Genomic DNA, 20,871 nt, shown 5'->3' with positions numbered 1-20,871 from the left:
TATATAGACACCGGAGAGGGCTAGGGTTTAAATGGAGTCGGTTAGAAGGAAGGAAATATAATATCCGGATCGCCAAGCTTGCCTTCCATGCAAAGGAGAGTCCCATCCGGACACAGGCCGAAGTCTTGAGTCTTGTATCTTCACGCTTCAACAGTCCGGACGATGTATACAGTCCGGCTATCCGGATACCCCCTAATCCAGGACTCCCTAAGTAGCCCCTTAACCATGCTTCAATGACGATGAGTCCAGTGTGCAGTATTGTCTTTGGCATTGCAAGGCAGGTTCCTTCTCTGAATACTCCAAAGTACCTATTATGACGAATAGTGTCCGGCCTCCAATCAATGTTGTGCTCCTCGGCTTCAGCGCCTCTGTAATGACCATCTCCACGTGTCGAGCGAATGCGAGGAGTCGAGGCATTTTTGCATTTGCCACCCTTGATCCTCCGGGCCAACCACCTATTTGAAGGGACAGGGATTCTCAGATCCAAACCTCACTCTCCTCCCTTGAGCTAGCATCCTAGAGCGCTCCGCGAAAAGCCATTCCAACATGGCCAGCCGTCGCAACTCTTCTGCTTGCCCTCCTCGCTCTAAGTCGGGGGATTGGGGAGAGTGCTCAGTTCCTCACAGCCGTTTGGTGAAGTTACAAACCCAAGGGTTTCTCCCACCGGCATTCATGGTCCCGTCCGAGCTGGAATAGCCACTTATGACGGAGGGGAACAAGCTGAGGGATCTCATAACCCGTCTCCGCAGGAGCGGATATGCCTCATCTCGCATCTGCTGAGGGGCGTCAGGTTTCCTATCCACCCGTTTCTTCGTGGGCTCCTGGAGTTCTACAGCCTCCAGTTACACAATCTTACCCCAGCCTCCATTCTGCACATAGCGGGGTATGTCGCACTTTGCGAGCTGTTTTTAGGCTGCGAACCACACTTCGGATTATGGAGGAAGCTGTTCTGCCCTGTCCCCCGCACCCAGGGAGAGTCCCTATATCAAGTGGGTGGGGTCGAAGTATGGCGCATTGCCGAGACCGGATACCTGTCCGGCACTCCTGAGAAGGCACCAGAAAACTGGCCTTCAGGGTGGTTCTATATAAATGACGTTCCCCTTCCGGATCCAGTCCGGATGGGTCTCCCCAAGTTCAGCAACGCCCTGCCGAGGGCACGCTTAAGCTGGCGCCCCCGGGGCCCTCAAGAAGAGGACACAAGGGAAATATTCCTCCTGATGATCAGGATAAAGTTGCTGGCCAAATCTGGACTGGCGATAGTTGAGGTCATGGCAATATGCATAAGATGGGGGGTCCAACCGCTCCAATATCGGGGGAAGCCCATGTGGCATTTCAACAGGGAAGACAATGCCACCCGCTACGGTCGTAAGGGTCCGGACTCCAGTGCCGCTTTGGCAAGGATATTGTCCGATTTGTACAAAGGGGAAGACGAGGAATTCCTCCACATAAAGACGCGGGACAGATTCTCCATGTACAACCCCCTAGAGTGGGTAAGTTGCCATTCTTTCGCCAGCTTCACTTACTCTAGTGTTCTTCTACTAAGAATACTTGCATCAATGCTTCTAAGCAGGAACTGAGGAGGGTCGTAGAAGGAATCTTCAGCCCCTCCCCATAACCAGAGGACCCTGGAAGGGCCCTAGATCCGGGACTCAAAGTAGATCCGGATATTACTGTGGAGCTTGTCAATGGGGTATTTTATCAGGCGAGCTGGGATGGCGCTCTAGTGGCCGTTACGGCCGACTACCCTGGACTGCTCCCCACGTCACGTGTAAACCGAGCTAAAAAACCTATCCTCCGAAGAGGACTCCCCCTAGGTATTATAACTTACCCTTGAGGCGTCATTCATTTGCAGAAACGACGGCCGGAGCGAGGGGCCGAGCCCCTAGGGACTCGTCAACCACGGGCGTCCGGATCGGGCAGGCTCAAGAGGAAGGCGGTGAGGGTTGACACACCGCTACAGAGGTAAAGAAATAATCTGTCCTGTAATTATAGAATTTGAAATATGACAGCGCCCTTTGTGTCTGGCAGGAAGAGGAATAACCGGACTATATCTGGGGACCCCACCAGTCACGCCTTCACCAGCCGGGTTCCAGAACTGGCTTCGCGGGCGGAGGCGGACATGGGGCCAGCACCACATAGCCCCCCGACGGAGCATGCGGATATGTGATCGTCCACGAACTCCGAAGTGGAGAGTGCCATGAATCACCGGTGCCGGAGGGCCGTGCTCCGGAACAACATCTTTTCCGAAGAGGCTTTTAATGCCTTCCATTTGGCGGAGGCATATGTCTGAGCTGCTCGCGGCGAGCTTGCCCAAGCGACAAACCAGTATACCAAAGACATACGGGTAAGAAATTTTGATAAGTATGTATAGTAGCAGCCCCTGAGACTTGGAATAGTTGGGACAACTGTTTGAAGTATCAATATATGCACAGGTCCTTGTGGACAAGAATGAACAATTGGCGCGGGAGCTAGAGGCATGCAAGGCCCAGCTGACTGATGCGGTAGCCAAGTTAGAGGGATCCCGAAAGGCCCCCTCTGGTAATATTTGTCTCCATTATAGCAGATGTATCAGTTAGTAAATGGCTGGTGCGGTTTTTCTTACAGAGGGCGTAATGGGTGACGATTCGCATCTCCAACGGCAGCTAAAGGCTGGCGAGCGCGTCCTTACGCAGGTGACGCAAGAGAAGAACAAGCTACAAGATGCCAATATTCGTCTGGACATGGAATTAAAGGACGTCCACGCTCAACTTGTGGACTCCATGAAGGAGAACAAAAAGCTTCGACGCGGCATTTATGGTAAGAGCTCAAGAAAACTGTGTATAGTTCGGCGAGGAAGTTTTTTGAGAAAAATTTTGCTTGCAGGAATGTTAACGGGTCGCCCTGAAGAGGAGATGCCCTCATCTGCAGGTGATTTGCTGCAAGAACTTGCACAGTTGCACGAGCGTGCTCGGCATGTGATGCACGGCATTGCTCAGGCCTTGTGGCCATCAAGCCTCCCGGCGAATGGCATGGGGGAGCTTACGGACCTGCTTCAAGGAGCCCGGCGGCGCTTTCATCTGTGGAAGATACCAGCATGCCGGCAAGGAGCAAGAGAATCTTGGGCAATGGTGAAGACGCGCTACACCAAGCTGGACCCGAACCATATGGCCGAAGTAGGACCGGCGGGGTCGGATGGGCAAGAAATCCCCGTGGGTCTGGTATATGACTAGGTAGCGTTAGCTGCTAAATATTCTCAACGAGATTGTTGGCTAGATAGCCCGTTGGATGGTATAGAGGAGGAGTATAGTCAGTCTCAGTGACTTTGTAATTTAATTGGCATAAACAGCCCCTAGCCGGATTGAAATCATTTGTCATGGCGGACCTTTTCGCTTCAGCCCCCGGATCATATAGTCCGGGTGTGTCTGAATGCCCGCTCGGTTATACAAGAACCGGGGTATGCGTGGAGACCAGGCGTAGGGGTCATAAGTGCTTGAACAGACAAGTACCCAACTAGTTATGTTATATTGCATGGATAACAAGAAACATCTTCCAGGGAGAATAGTTCCGTTAGGGGTTCCTTTCCCTGGGAATGCATGTGTCGATGCACATGTCCGGACTGCAAATGACGGTGTAGGATACAAAGCTTCTGGGTTTTTTTCGTTGTAACCAAGGAATACATCCTTTGTTCACCGATCGAATATTCTCTTAAGGAAACTAGCTTTCGGCTTCACCCAGTCTGAGGTACACGTCCGGCTTAACCGGCAGTAACAATCATAGAGGTGCTCCCCTTATGCCCTAGCCGAATTAACGAGAACGTTGGGCATGAACACAAGAGCCAGGCAACCCATCTTGGCCACATCTTAAGTCATGTTGATGCATATAATGGTGAAGAAAAGGCACATATGGAAAAAGAATGCATATGCGATGGGCAAAAAGCCATTTAAAGTAATTAAGTCTAGCTTCCAAATAGGAAGCCCCCAGGTATAGCTTACACACATAGTACGGCCGGAATGATCCGGGAGTCTGCACTGTATTAAATACTTTGTGTGAAGAGAAAAAGGGTCGAGAAAGGATAGAAAAAGAGAAGGATCATAATTAAAAAGGAGGGGTGAGGAGACAAACACTGAGTTCGGCGTTAGGCGTAGAATCTCCGGAGTCTAGCCGCGTTCCATGGTTTCGGCTCGAGTCTTTTATCGGATGCGTTGCATAGATGGTACGCTCCTCCGGTGAGAACTTTGTCAATGACGAAGGAACCTTCCCACTTGGGTTTGAGTTTGTCCTTCTTCTCTGGTAGGCGTAGAACGAGTTCGCCAATATTGTAAGTTTTTGTCCGCACTTCTCTGCTTTGATATCGTCGAGCCTGCTGCTGATAGAATGCGGAACGGGCTTTTGCGACATCGCGTTTCTCCTCTAGGGCATCCAAGTTATCCTGCCGATCTAACTTGGCTTCCTTCTCTTCGTACATGCGTACGCGTGGCGAATCATGTATTATGTCGCAAGGTAGTACTGCTTCCGCACCGTACACCATAAAAGATGGCGTATATCCGGTGGTTCGATTTGGTGTGGTCCGCAGCCCCCAGAGTACGGAGTCGAGCTCCTCTACCCAGTGTGTATCCGATTTGTTAAAGATCGCACTAGTCTGGGTTTTATGCCACTCATGATGAGACCATTTGCCCATTCGACCTGGCCGTTTGTTTGGGGGTGGTAGACGGAAGCGTAGTCGAGCTTAATGCCCATTTTGCCGCACCAAGTTTTCACTTCATCGGCTGTGAAATTTGAGCCATTATCAGTGATGATGCTATGGGGGACACAGTACCGGTGTACGACCCCAGATATGAAGTCTATTACTTGTCCGGATTCGGCCGTTTTAACTGGTTTGGCTTTGATCCATTTGGTGAATTTGTCCACCATGACCAATAAGTATTTTTTCTTGTGGCTTCCCCCTTTAAGAGGTCCGACCATGTCCATCCCCCAGACCACGAAGGGCCAAGTTATGGTGATTGTTTGGAGAGCGGTAGGGGGCATATGACTCTGATTGGCAAAGAGCTAGCAGCCGACGCAATGTTGGACAAGGTCCTGTGCGTCTGCTCGGGCCGTAGGCCAATATAAGCATGTACAGAAGGCTTTGCTGACTAGTGCTCGAGCTGCGGCGTGGTGTCCGCCCAGTCCGGCATGGATTTCAGCCAGGAGTTGCCGCCCTTCCTCTTAGGAGATGCACCTTTGGAGCACTCCGGTCGCGCTTTTCTTGTAGAGTTCCCCTTTGTGGACTTTGTAGGCTTTAGAATGCCGCACTATGAAGCGTGCTTCATTTTGGTCATCGAGGAGCTCCTGCCTATTTAGGTAGGACAAGAAAGGCTCGGTCCACGGGGCGATTACGGCCATGATTTCGTGGGCCGAAGATGTTATTTCGGTGGCAGAGCCTCCGATTGTGTCTGATGGTTCGGAGTCTGGGGGTGTATTCGGATCCGTGCTGGTATTGCCGGACTCCCCTTCCCATACTACGGATGGCTTGAATAGCCTTTCCAGGAATATATTAGGTGGGATAGGGTCGCGTTTGGCGCCGATGTAGGCGAGGACGTCCGCTGCTTGATTGTTTTCTCGAGCCACATGGTGGAATTCGAGCCCCTCGAACCGAGATGACATTTTGAGGACGGCATTACGATAGGCCGCCATTTTCGGCCCTTGGCATCAAATTCTCCATTTATTTGTGATATTGCGAGGTTCGAATCCCCGCGCACTTCCAGGCGTTGGATGCCCATAGAGACTGCCATCCGAAGACCATGCAACAGAGCCTCATATTCAGCTACATTGTTGGAGTCTGTATATAGTATTTGTAGGACGTACTCGACCGTGTCCCCGGTGGGAGACGTCAGGACTACCCCTGCTCCCAGTCCGGCCAGCATTTTGGAGCCGTCAAAGTGCATGATCCAGTTGGAGTACGCGACGTACTCTTTAGGGAGTTCGGCTTCTGTCCATTCGGCGACAAAGTCAGCCAGTACTTGCAACTTAATGGATCACCGTGGTTTGTATATTATGTCGAACGGGAGGAGCTCGATGGCCCATTTGGCAATCCGACCCGTAGCGTCGCGGTTATTAATTATGTCATTAGGTGGAGCTTCGGAGGCGACAGTAATCGAACACTCTTGAAAGTAGTGTCTTAGCTTCCGGGATGCCATGAAGACCGCGTATGCTATTTTTTGATAGTGTGGGTATCGGGATTTGCATGGGGTGAGGACCGTGGATACATAATAAACCAGCTTTTGAAGCGGGAATTTGTATCCGTTCACCTCTCGTTCAACAACGAGCACTGCGCTTACCACTTGGTGTGTTGCAGCTATGTATAGTAGCATAGGTTTGCCGATGTTTGGCGCTGTTAGAACTGGATTACTGGCCAATAAGGTCTTTATCTCATCGAGTCCGGCCGCGGCTGCATCCGTCCATACAACGCGTTCGGTGCACCGAAGGAGGCGGTAAAGAGGCAATGCCTTCTCTCCTAGCCTGGATATAAAGCGGCTCAAAGCGGCCACGCATGCAGCTAGCTTCTGGATGTGCTTGAGGTCTGTTGGTATAGCCAACTGCGACAGAGCTCGGATTTTTGCTGGATTCTCTTCGATTCCTCTATTGGAAACAATGAAGCCTAGTAGCTTCCCCGAGGGGACACCGAAAATGCATTTTTCCGGATTCAACTTGATGTCGTATGTCAGGAGGTTATCGAATGTAAGCCTCAAGTCATCTATTAGGGTTTCGACGTGTCTAGTTTTTATGACCACGTCATCCACATATGCTTCCATTGTTTTGCCGATTTGTTTTTCCAGGCATGTTTGAATCATGCGTTGATAGGTTGCGCCGGCATTCTTGAGCCCGAAGGGCATAGTGCTGAAGCAAAAAGGGGACATATGGCGTTATAAAAGCTATTGCAGCTTGGTCAGACTCCATCATCTTTATTTGATGGTATCCGGAGTATGCGTCGAGAAAACACAGCGAGTTGTGTCCAACTGTGGCATCGATGATTTGATCGATGCGAGGGAGGGGAAAGGGATCCTTGGGGCAAGCCTTGTTGAGGTCTTTGAAGTCGATGCATAAGCGCCAAGATTTGTCCTTTTTTGGTACCATTACCAAATTTGCTAGCCAATCCGGATATTTAATATCTCTGATGAATTCGGCCTCAAGCAGCTTGGCTAGCTCTTCCCCCATGGCTTTCCGTTTGGGTTCTAAAAACCGCCTTAGGTTCTGTTTGACCGGTTTGTATCCCTTTAGTATATTGAGGCTGTGTTCGGCCAGCCGGCGTGGGATGCCTGGCATGTCCGAAGGGTGCCAGGCGAAAATGTCCCAATTCTCGCGTAAGAAATCTCGTAGTGCGGCATCCATCACGGGGCTCAACTGTGTCCCAATGGATGTTGTCTTTGTGGGGTCCATTGGGTGGACTTGGAATTTGACTATCTCGTTTACTGTGGCGGGATTTAGAGCGGCGTCTATGGCGCGGCTTTGGTGGCTTATCGAGGGGGTTATCCTTCGTTGTATCATCACCATCGCCTTCTTTTGGTGTGTCCACCATGTAAATATCATATGATGAGGTGGCAGTCCAGCGCCCAATGGGCGGTGGTTCCTGTTCTTCTCCTGCGTCGCCGTAAAAACCGTCGACGTGTTCGGAGTCGAAATCGAGCATGTCGGTTAAGTCATCGATAGTGGCTATGAAGTGGGTGGTGGGTGGGTTACGAATTTCTTCATCGTCCGCTTCTCGCTCGAGCCGGACATAGTTCGGCCAAGAGTCTCCTGACAAGGACAGAGACCTTAATGAGTTCAGCACATCTCCCAAGGTTGAGTGGTGAAAAATATCCGCGGCGATAAACTCCATGAAGGGTGCCCAATTTGATTCGATAGGCACGGACGCACGCGGTTCGGATCCGGCAACCGGGTAAGCGTCCAGGGCTCCGACGACACCACTCTCACAGAAGGTGGGATCAGCGTTCGGCTCCAACGACGATGAGTGTGCGGCCTCCGTAGCGGGGTCCATCCACCCTTCCTCGGAAGGCACGATCTACTCGCGGTTGATTCCCGGTGCCTACGTTGGTGCGATTTCCCGAATACTGTCCAGCGGCAGATCAAAGTCATGTCCGTCGTGACTGTTCGGCGCACCTGTCCTAAGCTTGAATCCATCAAAGATCAAGTCTCCACGGATGTCGGTAGTGTAGTTTAGCCTTCCAAACCTGGCCTAATGGTCACGGGCGTAGCTATCGATCTGCTCCAGATGGCCAAGCGAGTTGGCCCGCAGTACGAAGCCGCCGAATATGAAGATCTGTCCGGGAAGGAAAACCTCCCCCTGGACGGTATCGTTGAAGATGATCGAAGGGGCCATCAAGCCTTACAACGACGGCACAGTGGAACTCTCAATGAAAGCACCAATGTCGACGTCAAAACCGGCGGATCTCGGGTAGGGGGTCCAGAACTGTGCGTCTAAGTCTAATGGTAACAGGAGGCAGGGGACATGATGTTTTACCTAGGTTTGGGCCCTCTCGGTGGAGGTAATACCCTACTTCCTGCTTGATTGATCTTGATGATATGATTATTACAAGAGTTGATCTACCACGAGATCGTAGAGGCTAAACCCTAGAATCTAGCCTATGATTATGATTGTTGTTGTCCTACGGACTAAACCCTCCGGTTTATATAGACACCGGAGGGGATAGGGTTACACAGAGTCGGTTACAGAGAAGGAAATCTACATGTCCGAATATCCTAGTTTGCCTTGCACGCAAAGGAGAGTCCCATCCGGACATGGGACGAAGTCTTCAATCTTGTATCTTCATAGTCCAACAGTCCGGCCAAAGTATATAGTCCGGCTGTCTGAGGACCCCTTAATCCAGGACTCCCTGAGTAGTCACTTCATGGACTGCAGAAAAGTAGTATTGTACTATTTATTGGCTAACACTAGGCGCTTGACTGCTTTGGTCAGATTATACAATGGGCATCATTTTGCCTATGTGAAAGTTTGTATTCCGAAAATAGTCTCATCGTGTGATCGAGAGAAGACCAAATCATCTTGCAAGGGATGTTCCTCGATCATGTGTGGTTCATTCTCATGGTTCCAGCTGTTGGGGAAACCACTTACGTTTGCAAGAGGAATTGTAGACTTCACAAACAAATTTGTCTTTCACTCTATATTGAATGTTAGCCAAGAGAAGCATCCATGTTAGTAGGAAGAACAGATGTTTTTCTAGATCTTTGCTTTTGGAGCTACATATTTGTATATGATCTGTGAATCATTCAGATACATTAACATGTTGATCTTATGTATGGAAATCGTACTAGTTGGTTTTGAATTTGGGCTACTAATGTGAACACATTAGAATGCCAGGCCTGTGAGTCTCGTGTGAACATTTCGAACGGGTTGGCACTTACTGCTGTGCATAGCATGATCCTTATTTCAGTGTTCTCAGTGTTTACAAGTTACTAAGAGTTCCTTATTTCCGTTTGCTCAGTGTTTACAAGTTACTAATTGATCACTAGCTAGCCTACTAATGCGCTCCTGGCAGTTTTACTTGCGATGCAAGATCCGAAGTGGCAGTTTTTTGAATAAAAATGCCTACCTCTATAAAAACTGACAAGCTGCTTTGAAGAAAATGCCATGTGAATCTGAAGAAACTGCCAGCAAAAACGTTCGCAAATGCCTTATCTCCCAGCTAACGTTCATCAACTAATGCGATCGTACATGTACACCATTCGACCTACTCGATCCTACACATACACTATTCGACCTACTCAATCCTACACGGATAAATAGCGGATCACTCACGTACTACCTCCTTTCCGGTTTGCAGGGCTCAATTCAAGAAACGACCTACTCGATCCTACACGAATAAATAGCGGATCACGCACGTACTAGTACCTCCTTTCCGGTTTGCAGGTCTTAATTCAAAAATCTCACTGAAGGAGTCCTGGACTAGGGGGTGTCCGGATAGCCGAACTATCATCATCGGCCGGACTCCAAGACTATGAAGATACAAGATTGAAGACTTCGTCCCGTGTCTGGATGGGACTTTCCTTGGCGTGGAAGGCAAGCTTGGCGATACGGATATGTAGATCTCCTACCATTGTAACCGACTCTGTGTAACCCTAGCCCTCTCCGGTGTCTATATAAACCGGATGGCTTTAGTCCGTAGGACGAACAACAATCATACCATAGGCTAGCTTCTAGGGTTTAGCCTCCTTGATCTCGTGGTAGATCTACTCTTGTAACACACATCATCAATATTAATCAAGCAGGACGTAGGGTTTTACCTCCATCAAGAGGGCCCGAACCTGGGTAAAACATCGTGTCCCTTGTCTCTTGTTACCATCCGCCTAGACGCACAGTTCGGGACCCCCTACTCGAGATCCGCCGGTTTTTACACTGACATTGGTGCTTTCATTGAGAGTTCCTCTGTGCCGTCACCGATAGGCTCGATGGCTTCTTCGATCATCATCAACGACGCAGTCCAGGGTGAGACCTTCCTCCCCGGACAAATCTTCGTATTCGGCGGCTTTGCACTGCGGGCCAATTCGCTTGGCCATCTGGAGCAGATCGAAAGCTATGCCCCTGGCCGTCAGGTCAGATTTGGAAGTTTGAACTTCATGGCTGACATCCGCGTGGACTTGATCTTCGATGGGTTCGGGCCACAGCCAAGCGCGCCGCACTATCACGATGGGCATGATTCAGCTCTGCAGCCGAACAGTACCCTGGAGGCCGCACTCGAGTCCGCTCCGATCTTCAATTCGGAGTCGGCTGCGCAAATCGAGGACGGATGGTTAGACACCGCCTCAGGAGCTGCAACCTCTACGGTGATAGAGCCGAACACTGACCTTGTCCCTCATGAAGCTCGTGACTCCGAGGTGTCGGACTCCTTGCCGGACTCTGGACCTCCCGCGCCCCCTCCAATCGAATCCGATTGGGCGCCGGTCATGGAGTTCACCGCAGCGGACATCTTCCAACACTCACCTTTCGGCGACATCTTGAGTTCGCTAAAGTATCTCTCGTTATTAGGAGAGCCCTGGCCGGACTGCGGTCAGGACGGTTGGGATGCGGACGATGAAGAAATTCAACGCCCACAAACCACCCACTTAATAGCCACTGTCGACGATCTAACCGACATGCTAGACTTCGACTCCGAAGACATCGACGGTATGGACGACGATGCCGGAGACGACCAAGAACCAGCGCCTATCGGGCACTGGAAAGCCACCCCAACTCATGACGTATACATGGTGGATACACCAAAAGGAAGCGATAATGAGGAACAACGGGACACGACGAAGGACAACTCCACCAGCAAACAACCAAAACGGCGATGCAAGCGCCGCCCAAAGTCCCGCCTTGATAAAAACAGCACCCATACAGACCCAGCCCTAGAGCAGGGCGAAGTAGTGGACGGCGAACACGCAATGAAGCAATCATCCGAACACGGTGAACTAGACAAGCAACCCATCCCCAGTGAAAATAAGGGCCTAGACCATCTCACGCCGAACACATCACCAGAGCATAAGAACCTTCATAAAAGGCTCGTCACTACTGCAAGAAGTTTGAAGAAGCAAAAGCGGAAGCTCAAAACAGCAGATGACGCACTCAGAACGAGATAGAGCAAAGTACTCAATACCGCAGATAAATATGACGCTAGTCGCCAGGCAAAGAGTTACCCGAAGCGCAAGTTGTTGCCCAAATTCGACGAGGAGGCCTTAGAGCCCCCGCAGTCAAAAAAGAAAGAGGCCGTCTGGCCGGATAGACGACCAGATAACAGGCTAAGAGAAGCAAGGGGCTCCGCACACAAGCCGGCACACGATCAGCATAAAGATCCTCAGAAAAGGGATGACCCGGTCAGGTCTATCTATGGGCCAAAAAAGAAGACTCCAGGAAGCAACACAACCCGCCGAGCGTTTGAAGACAACGGCACACCTAAATACAGGGGCGCTGCACACCCACTATGTTTCACCGACGAGGTACTGGATCATGAATTTCCAGCGGGATTCGAACCCATAAACATAGAGGCATATGACGGAACAACAGACCCCGGAGTCTGGATTGAGGATTATATCCTACACATACATATGGCTAGAGGAGACGATCTCCACGCCATAAAATACCTACCCCTCAAGCTCAAAGGGCCAGCTCGGCATTGGCTCAAAAGCCTCCCAGAAAATACAATTGGAAGTTGGGAAGATCTCGAGGATGCGTTTCGAGCAAATTTTCAAGGGACCTATGTCTGCCCTCCGCATGCAGACGATTTAAGTCACATAACTCAACAGCCCGGAGAGTCAGCACGCAAATTCTGGAACAGGTTACTCACCAAAAAGAACCAAATAGTCGATTGTCCGGATGCCGAAGCCTTGGCAGCCTTTAAGCACAACGTACGAGACGAATGGCTCGCCAGACACCTCGGCCAGGAAAAACCAAGAACAATGGCCGCACTAACAAGCCTCATGACCCGCTTTTGCGCAGGGGAGGACAGCTGGCTGGCTAGATGCAGCACCAGCGACCCGAGTACATCCGAAGTCAGGGATGGAAATGGGAAATCATGATGCAGAAAAGATCAGTGCCGGAGTAAGGAAAATGGCCCAAATAGAACGGCGGTCAACGTCGGATTCAAAAGCTCTCAACCGAATAACAAAACACTGCCCCTCAAGGACAACAGTGACGAGCTATCCAACCTAAACAAAATTCTGGATAGGCTATGTCAAATACATAGTACCTCCGGGAAGCCTGCAAACCATACCCATAGAGATTGTTGGGTCTTCAAACAGTCCGGCCGACTTAACGCCGAATGCAAGGGGCTCGACACACCAAGCGAAGACGACAACGAACCCCACAAGCAGAATGCCGGAAAACAGAAGACTTTCCCACTAGAAGTCAAAACAGTGAACTCACTTCATGTGATAACACGAAAACACAGTGCGGCACCTGCCATACTAGGACACCATCCGCAGAATGGGGACAGACCCTACCAAAATTCGTCGTAGCAGCACTTCCTTCAAAGGAGTGACGCCAGGCCTTTAAGCCAATTGAACAAGCTCTGTACCACTAGAGGTTGTGTCCGGTTCATCCAACAACCTCCATCCCGAAAAGCTCACTCTCCATACCGCCCCATTTCACAGTGGCCCTCAAGCACTACTGGGACGCGAAGCTTTCGCCCGCTTTAACGCAATAACACATTACGCGTCTCTTACGCTTAAAATGCCCGGTCCACGCGGCATAATCTCATTAAAGAGTAACTCCGAGTGTTCCTTGACCACGGAGAACGTGAGGCCGCCTTGACAGCCACACACTAATCTGACCTTGCAGGTCAAAGCCCCTAAAGACAGGTCATTCAGACCTCGGACACGGTTAGGCAAGTCCGGCGTAAATAAACAAGGGGCTTCCCAGCCGCATACCCCTTTACAAGGGGCTACGCGTATAAACGATGAGAGCCAATAAATCTCAACTTTATTCATCTTCCAAATTATACTTTATTTTAAATACAACCTTTGCACGATATTTATTCCAAACTAAGTCCTTCTCTTTTACAGATGAAGCACGTGCTACACCCGTCCAGGATACAGCACAACGGAGACACAGGCGCAGACGTGCAGCAGGGACCCGTTGCAAGGATTCTTTTCAGATTAAGACCCTGCGTAAACCTTTCTTACTGTCTCTTGTTGATACACATCCCCCGGTTTTCTACCATAACCGAGGAGGAGGCTAGCGTTTTGGCATCGGCCGCGTCAGAAGTTCCTGCCTGTACCTGGACACTAGGGGCTTAGGGCATTGTTCTGCCCGGTATCATAAAGACCGAACACCTCAGGGAGTGTTCGGCGTCTCGAGTTAGGCCTTATATGCATCATCTCCGAATCATGTCTTTGGTCAAATGTTGGGTTTGCCCGGCTCCTGTGTTTTGCTGCCTTACGTTCCGCTCCATCGGCTAATGCGGCATCAGGAGAACTACTGCGATTGTGCCCCGGTTCAGCCGGGCGAGCACCTCAGTAGAGAAAGCCGAAAACTGACTGCCATGATATAGCGAGAGACTGGTCAACCACTCGATCGACTATTGGAATGTTTAGAATTCCTCCGCTTTGACGAAGGACCGCTTCCCGGTCAGGCACATACGCGCCCCAAGTTCGGAGAGCGCGGTGCCTCTAGGGGCTATATAGTAGCCCCACCATCGAGCTCCTTTGGCTAAGTGAAAGTGATAAAGCATTATAGTCCGGTTGCCTAGTTTGCTATGCTATCACCTCCTTCAAAGGACCAAGACGTTGGATTAAGTGTGAAAAAGCGCTTTTCTTTTTTTTTGCAAACACCCCCGCACCATGTGCGTGGGGGCTGAAGCCAAAGACTGCAACTTTCAGGTTATTCATACATATACGGCCGCACAGGAGATAGTTCAATACTTGAACGCACAAGTATAAAAAGCTATTGCATTATAAACATGATCTCACAAATCATACACGTCATTTGAACATGACATCTTTCGAGCACTGCGACTCTATTAAACGAGCGCCCTGCAGGACTTCCTCAAAATAGTGCTCGGCGGGTAGTCGGCTCTTGTCCGAACCCCGGGATGCAATAGCGGTGGCATCCATGTCCGCCCAGTATGTCTTCACACGGGCGAGAGCCATCCGTGCACCTTCTATGCATGCTGACCGCTTCATCGCCTTGATATGCGGCACCGCCCCAAGGAATTGCTGCAACAAGCCAAAATAACTCTTCGGCTTGGGCCTTTCCGGCCACAGATGAGTGACCACATCCGTCATGGCAAGTCCGGACAATCTATTCATCTCACCCCACTCAGCCAGCCGATCAGTCAACGGAAGTGGACGCTCCGGACTATGGAATTGAGACCAGTAATGCTCTTCCATTTCGTGATCCTTCTGGCTTCGGAAGTGCACGACTGCGTCCGCCGCACTCGCCGCCAAATCAAGATAAGGATCCTCCATACCACACAACTAGCCCAGCTGAGCATACTTCGGATCCGTGAACTTCCTACGCAGAAGAAAGGGCTTTCCAGCAGCAATGTCTCCGGCTTGACGCAGTTCCTCCTTCATAGCCCGCATCTCACTCCGGGCATCCTTGACTTTGGCTCCGGCCTTCTTCAGGCCCTCTTGCTCCACTCGGCGTTCTCCTTCAAGAACCTCACAACGGTCGGTAGCACCTTTTAATTTCAAGGCCATTCCGGCCAACTCTTCCCTGCTTCGGCAGTGAGCAGCCTTTTCGGCTTTTAGCTCTTCTGCTGCCTTCAAGGCAGCCGCATCACTTATCCTGGCTTGCTGCTTGGCTCGAGCAAGCTCTGCTCGAAGATCTTCCACAGCAGCGGCGCCATCTGCATCAAGCATACAAATTGTAAGGAACGGGCACCAGCTCCCTTACTAGGCAACCACGGAGCAACCACCTACCTTGTGACTAGTTAAATCGTTTATTGACCAGCGCGATGTCCGCATCCGCAACATCAAGTTGCCTCTTCAGTTCAGCAACTCCATCAGTCCGGCTGGCCACCGAACGTTCCGCCACCTGCATAGGAAAAGCGACATTCTATAACTGAGATTATGATCCTTGGCACGCTATCGCTTTCGACAGCATACCAAGTCTCAGGGGCTACTATCTATACAAGGCGCACTTCATGTGCAAAACTGTCAAAAGGTATGTCATTTTTTGCGTACCTCAAACCCCGTCAGCAAGCTTCCGAGGGCCTCATACAACCCGCTCTCGGCGGATGAGATCCTTTCAATCACTGTACTCATTAATGTGCGGTGGTCTTCCGAGATAGACGCCCTCTTGAGCAAATCCTGCAGCTCCACCGGCCGTACTCCAATGGGTGCCGGACTCTCCCGCCTCGCCGACTCGGGGAGACCCTCTATGACGACACCTCAGGGTTGTCCGCCCCGCCCGACGGGGCAGCAGATGGAGGCGTCTCGCTTTCCATCATCTCCGGACGAAGGTCCCCCGAAGTTGAGCTCTGCTGAGATGGGCTGAGATCCGAACTACAAGGTGAAAACTTCGGTTACCTTTGGAAATAATATAGGGGCGTTCCCTATTACCAAATTCCCCCTTTTTTACTTACGGCTCGCTGGAGGGCTGATTCCTATGGGGAGACTGTGCGGCTGGGGCCCTTCCCGGCACAGGACTTTCCGGTGCAGATTTCTTTCCCCGCTTTGAGGCCTTGGCCTCCGGGTCTTCGGAAGCAGTCCTCTTCTCCCCCTGGAAGGAGGGACTCTCGATTCCCCCCTTACTGAAAGCCTCCTTGGCGGAGGTGGTAGTTTCCCCGTGCCCCCCTTCGCCCTCCTCCGAAGGCACAAACTCCAACATTTTGACTAACACGGGATTCGGCATGGTCTCAGGGAGGGGGGCCGGACACCATATCAGTTTTGCTTGCGCTATCCACTCCTGTCCAAGGGATAGCTGGTTAAAAGGCAAACCCATGATAAATAAATGGACAATATGTCCGGACACAGGGCTACTTACTTGAGTATCCGGGCGATTGCAGCTTAGGCCGGCATCCTCGGTCAAGTCCGGACGCATCTCTTGCGATCCGAAGAACAGTTTGTACATCTCCGAGGGTGTCAAACCCATGAAGTGTTGGAGAGCTCGTGGCCCCTCCGGATTAAATTCCCAAAGGCGAAGGGGGCGACGTTTGCATGGCAGAAGGCGCTGGATCAGCATAACCTGCGTCACCACCACCAGATTAATCTCCCTTTCTTGGAGGTCTCGAATCCGGTCCTGCAACAGGGGTACGTCTTTGGACGGCCCCCAGTTAAGCCCCTTGTTGACCCATGACGTCAGCCGTTGTGGAGGGCCCGGGCGGAAGATGGGCGGCGGCTTCTGCCTGCTGCCCCTTGGAGCGGTGATATAGAACCACTCCTGTTGCCACGAGCCAAGCTCCTCCTGAAAAGAGCCCTCGGGCCATGGAGCGTCGGCCCTCTTGCTTGTAACCGCCCCGCCGCACTCTGCCTGACGCCCCTCAATCATCTTCGGCTCCACGTTGAAGGTTTTGAGCCACAAGCCGAAGTGAGGGGTAGTGCGGAGGAAGGCTTCGCAAACGACAATGAATGATGAGATGTGGAGGATGGACTCCGGAGCCAAGTCATGGAATTCCAGCCCATAGTAAAACATGAGCCCCCTCATGAAGGGATCCATCGGGAAGCCTAAACCCCGACGAAGGTGAGACACGAACACAACGCTCTCACCGGGCTCGGGAGTAGGAATAACTTGCCCTCGGGCAGGCAACTATGCGAAATCTCATAGGTCAAGTACCTGGCGTCTCTCAGCTTTAGCACGTCTTCTTCCGTGATGGAAGAGGGCATCCACCGGCCTCGTAGGTCAGAGCCGGACATTGTCGAAGGTCGGAGGTACCCGAATCTGGAGCCCTGGGTGTTGGAACTCGGGGGCAAGGGGCGGATTCGATTGAGGATTGAAGAAAAAGAACTGGCCTTGGTCTCATTATAAAGAGGAAGAATACCAAGAGCTGTCCCCGTGACCGTTTGGAACCCGCCTTCGATGGAGGGGCGTGGCAACGGGTGCAGTTGGGTTACCCACGTCCGTATTAATGGGAATCCCGGAATAAGGGGAACACGATCTCTGCTTCGACAAGACGTGCCAAGGAAACCGCTTCGCTAAACGCGTGGAGGTGGTACAATAAAAACAATTCGATTAAAGGCTTGGTAGTGGTGTGACGTCACGCCACGAAATACGTCAGCAGATTGAACTTGTGTAAATATTATTCTCTCTAAGGTGGTATGTGGAAATTATTTTGCAGAGCCGGACACTATCCTGGTGTTCACAATCTTCTATAAATTATTCGGAGGAGGAACCCGCCTTGCAATGCCAAAGACAATATGCGCGCCGGACTCGTCGTCATTGAAGCCTGGTTCAGGGGCTACTGAGGGAGTCCTGGACTAGGGGGTGTTCGGATAGCCGAACTATCATCATCCGCCGGACTCCAAGACTATGAAGATACAAGATTGAAGACTTCGTCCCGTGTCCGGATGGGACTTTCCTTGGCGTGGAAGGCAAGCTTGGCGATACGGATATGTAGATCTCCTACCATTGTAACCGACTCTGTGTAACCCTAGCCCTCTCCGGTGTCTATATAAACCGGATGGCTTTAGTCCGTAGGACGAACAACAATCATAGCATAGGCTAGCTTCTAGGGTTTAGCCTCCTTGATCTCGTGGTAGATCTACTCTTGTAACACACATCATCAATATTAATCAAGCAGGACGTAGGGTTTTACCTCCATCAAGAGGGCCCGAACCTGGGTAAAACATCGTGTCCCTTGTCTCCTGTTACCATCTGCCTAGACGCACAGTTCGGGACCCCCTACCCGAGATCCGCCGGTTTTGACACCGACACTCACCAACCAAGGTACTCCCTCCATTCGGTTTATTAGTCTCGTGAGCCAAAGCAGCAAGACCAAGGCATGGCAATAATTAACTGCATCTAGAAGTTTAAGCCTAATTAATTCCAGCAATTTAAGTGGCTGCATGCATGCCCTCGGCTGTGACTCATTGCATGCTGCTCCGCGTACTGGCTGCGAGTGATTCTGAGTGGATGCATGCAGCCGGCCATAATTAAGGCAACTAACGGATGCGAAAAAAGATGCGCTTTACTTGTTGCGGGCCTTTTAAATCTATGGAATCATTATTGATAAGGAGGGAGTACCTCATCTGGATGATTCGAGTGCACTTGTTTGACCGTCATGCCGGTGTGTGACTCAGCACGGACGAGACGGGTGGGCACAGTCATAATTTCAGTTTTTCTAGTTTTCCACGGCAAGCTGGCATGCTAAGCCATGCCTACATATGCATTGAATTCCGATGACCGTCGCGTTTCCTGCGACACTCTGGTTCGCCTACCTTCCTCCTATAACTACTGTTTCCCGACCTTCTCCGATGGCACCAACACCCAACTCACCCTTTCCTCATAAGCCCCCACCAGCCTGACATTGCTCACCACTTATCCTCGCTCTCGCCACGTCCACCATGCCCCCGCCCGTCCGCGATAGGCGACGCCGGAGGCAGTCACTACCGGAACTAGTGTTCGGTTTTTCACCGGAAGGCAGACGGAGTGAAAGGACTTAATCATGGAGCCATCGCAACTAGGAAGATTAAAGGGGTTAATCGGGACAAAGGACACGGGGTTTATACTGGTTTGGCCCCTTATGGTGAAGGTAAAAGCCTACGATCCAGTTTTGAGTGGGATTGCTTATGTGTCGATTACCAGGGAGCGAATCCGCTTGACCTAGTTCTCGATCTGATGTTACTTGCCCTGAACCGCTGCCGGGTCGTCCCTTTATATACAGAGGTCGACGCCCAGTGGTTCACAGAGTCCCGACCGGCTCATAAACAGTGTCCATCTCGGTCTCTAACTGTTCTTCCCTTACAATACAGGTTATGTACATATGGCGGTTTATCTCTACGGGCCTTAAGTCGCCTTTGGGATTTGGGCCCTTAACTGAACCACCATCTTCAAGCTTTGTCTTGGGCTTCAAGAATCCTCATAGGTATAACCCGGCCCCTCCTGGGCAGGTCATACCTAATAGTTATATGCCCAACATTAGGCCCCAGATTGATTTGAACTGGTTCATGTCAATCTTCAACACTTAAGAAAAATCTTCTGCTCTTTGCTTGTATAAAAATTTTGTAACCCGCCATGATGTCATCCTTTGGGTTTGTGGTAACTCGCCATGATGTCATCTGCCATTAATGCATGTTTTGTCCAACATATCTCAATAGATCCTTATTTTAATGACCATCCCGAAAATCGAGGCGTCCTTGTAGCTGGATAACCATGTTTTCGGCCTCCTCGTTTTTCGCGCCCACTTATCAGTCTTCCCTTATAAATAGACACGACCAGATCTTTCCTCATTCTCCCCTTTCCTCATCTTCTTCCTCTCGCAACCCTACTGCCGCTTGAGATCCGCCGCCGCCACAGAGCACCTCGTCTTCCTCAACCTCGGTCGCTGCATCAACCTGAGTTGATCCAGAGAACGACGGTGACCCTCAACAGTAGATCTGCAGCTATAAGTCTCTGCCTCCCCGCACCTCAGATCCGCATTAGGGTTTTCAATTTCCTCTGTGTTCTTCATGGTTCATCACAGTTTCTTCGTAGTTCCTCCACCGCAGGCTCTTCAGATCCAAAAGTAATATAGAACTCATGCGTAGTTGTTTTGCGTCCATTTTTTATACTAGCAGATCCCTTTTTCCTGTAAAGAGGCCTCATTAGAACTCACAAACTCATCTGTACTAGTTTGTTAGGTCTAGAATATTTTCTTTTTCTGAAACGATCCAAAATAATAGCTGCAGCCTGTGAAACTTGTTTGTGTAACACTTAGGCAAAAATTGTATTTTGTTAGATCCACCTAGTCATGGAGACTCTTATCACCGGCTTACAATTTGCAATGCTCAATTTAACCTTAACCACTCATGGCGGTTTAAATAACCTGACTGCTCATGGCACTCATGGTGGCTTAAATAACTTGCCATAATTAGCCATATACCATTAGGCCCCTTTATAAGCCGCCATCTTGAATATGTACTGTAATGTTTCTCTCCGGCTTAAATTTGAACCGGAAATTTTACTCTTTCTTAGGCTTACATAACAATGCCGCCCAAACAACCCACTTCATGCAATTGGGTCAAATCCATCGTCACAGATAGTACGCTTGATGACTTTGTGAAGACCGGCTATCTGCCGAAGAAGGAAGTTATGCCGTATCGTGCTCCTGATCCGACGGAGGAAAAGCCTCAGCCCAAAGAGGGGGAGGTCATCGTCTTCACTGACCATATGAACTGGGGGTTTTCACCACCCGGCTCAAATTTCTTTAGGGACGTCCTGCACTTCTTTGACCTCCGTCCTGAAGACATCGGACCCAATTCCGTGTCTAATATTTGCAATTT

Source organism: Triticum aestivum, chromosome 2B (genome assembly GCF_018294505.1).
Source record: "Triticum aestivum cultivar Chinese Spring chromosome 2B, IWGSC CS RefSeq v2.1, whole genome shotgun sequence".
In the NCBI taxonomy this organism is placed as follows: Eukaryota; Viridiplantae; Streptophyta; class Magnoliopsida; order Poales; family Poaceae; genus Triticum; species Triticum aestivum.
Note: the sequence above shows the minus strand (reverse complement) of the source record.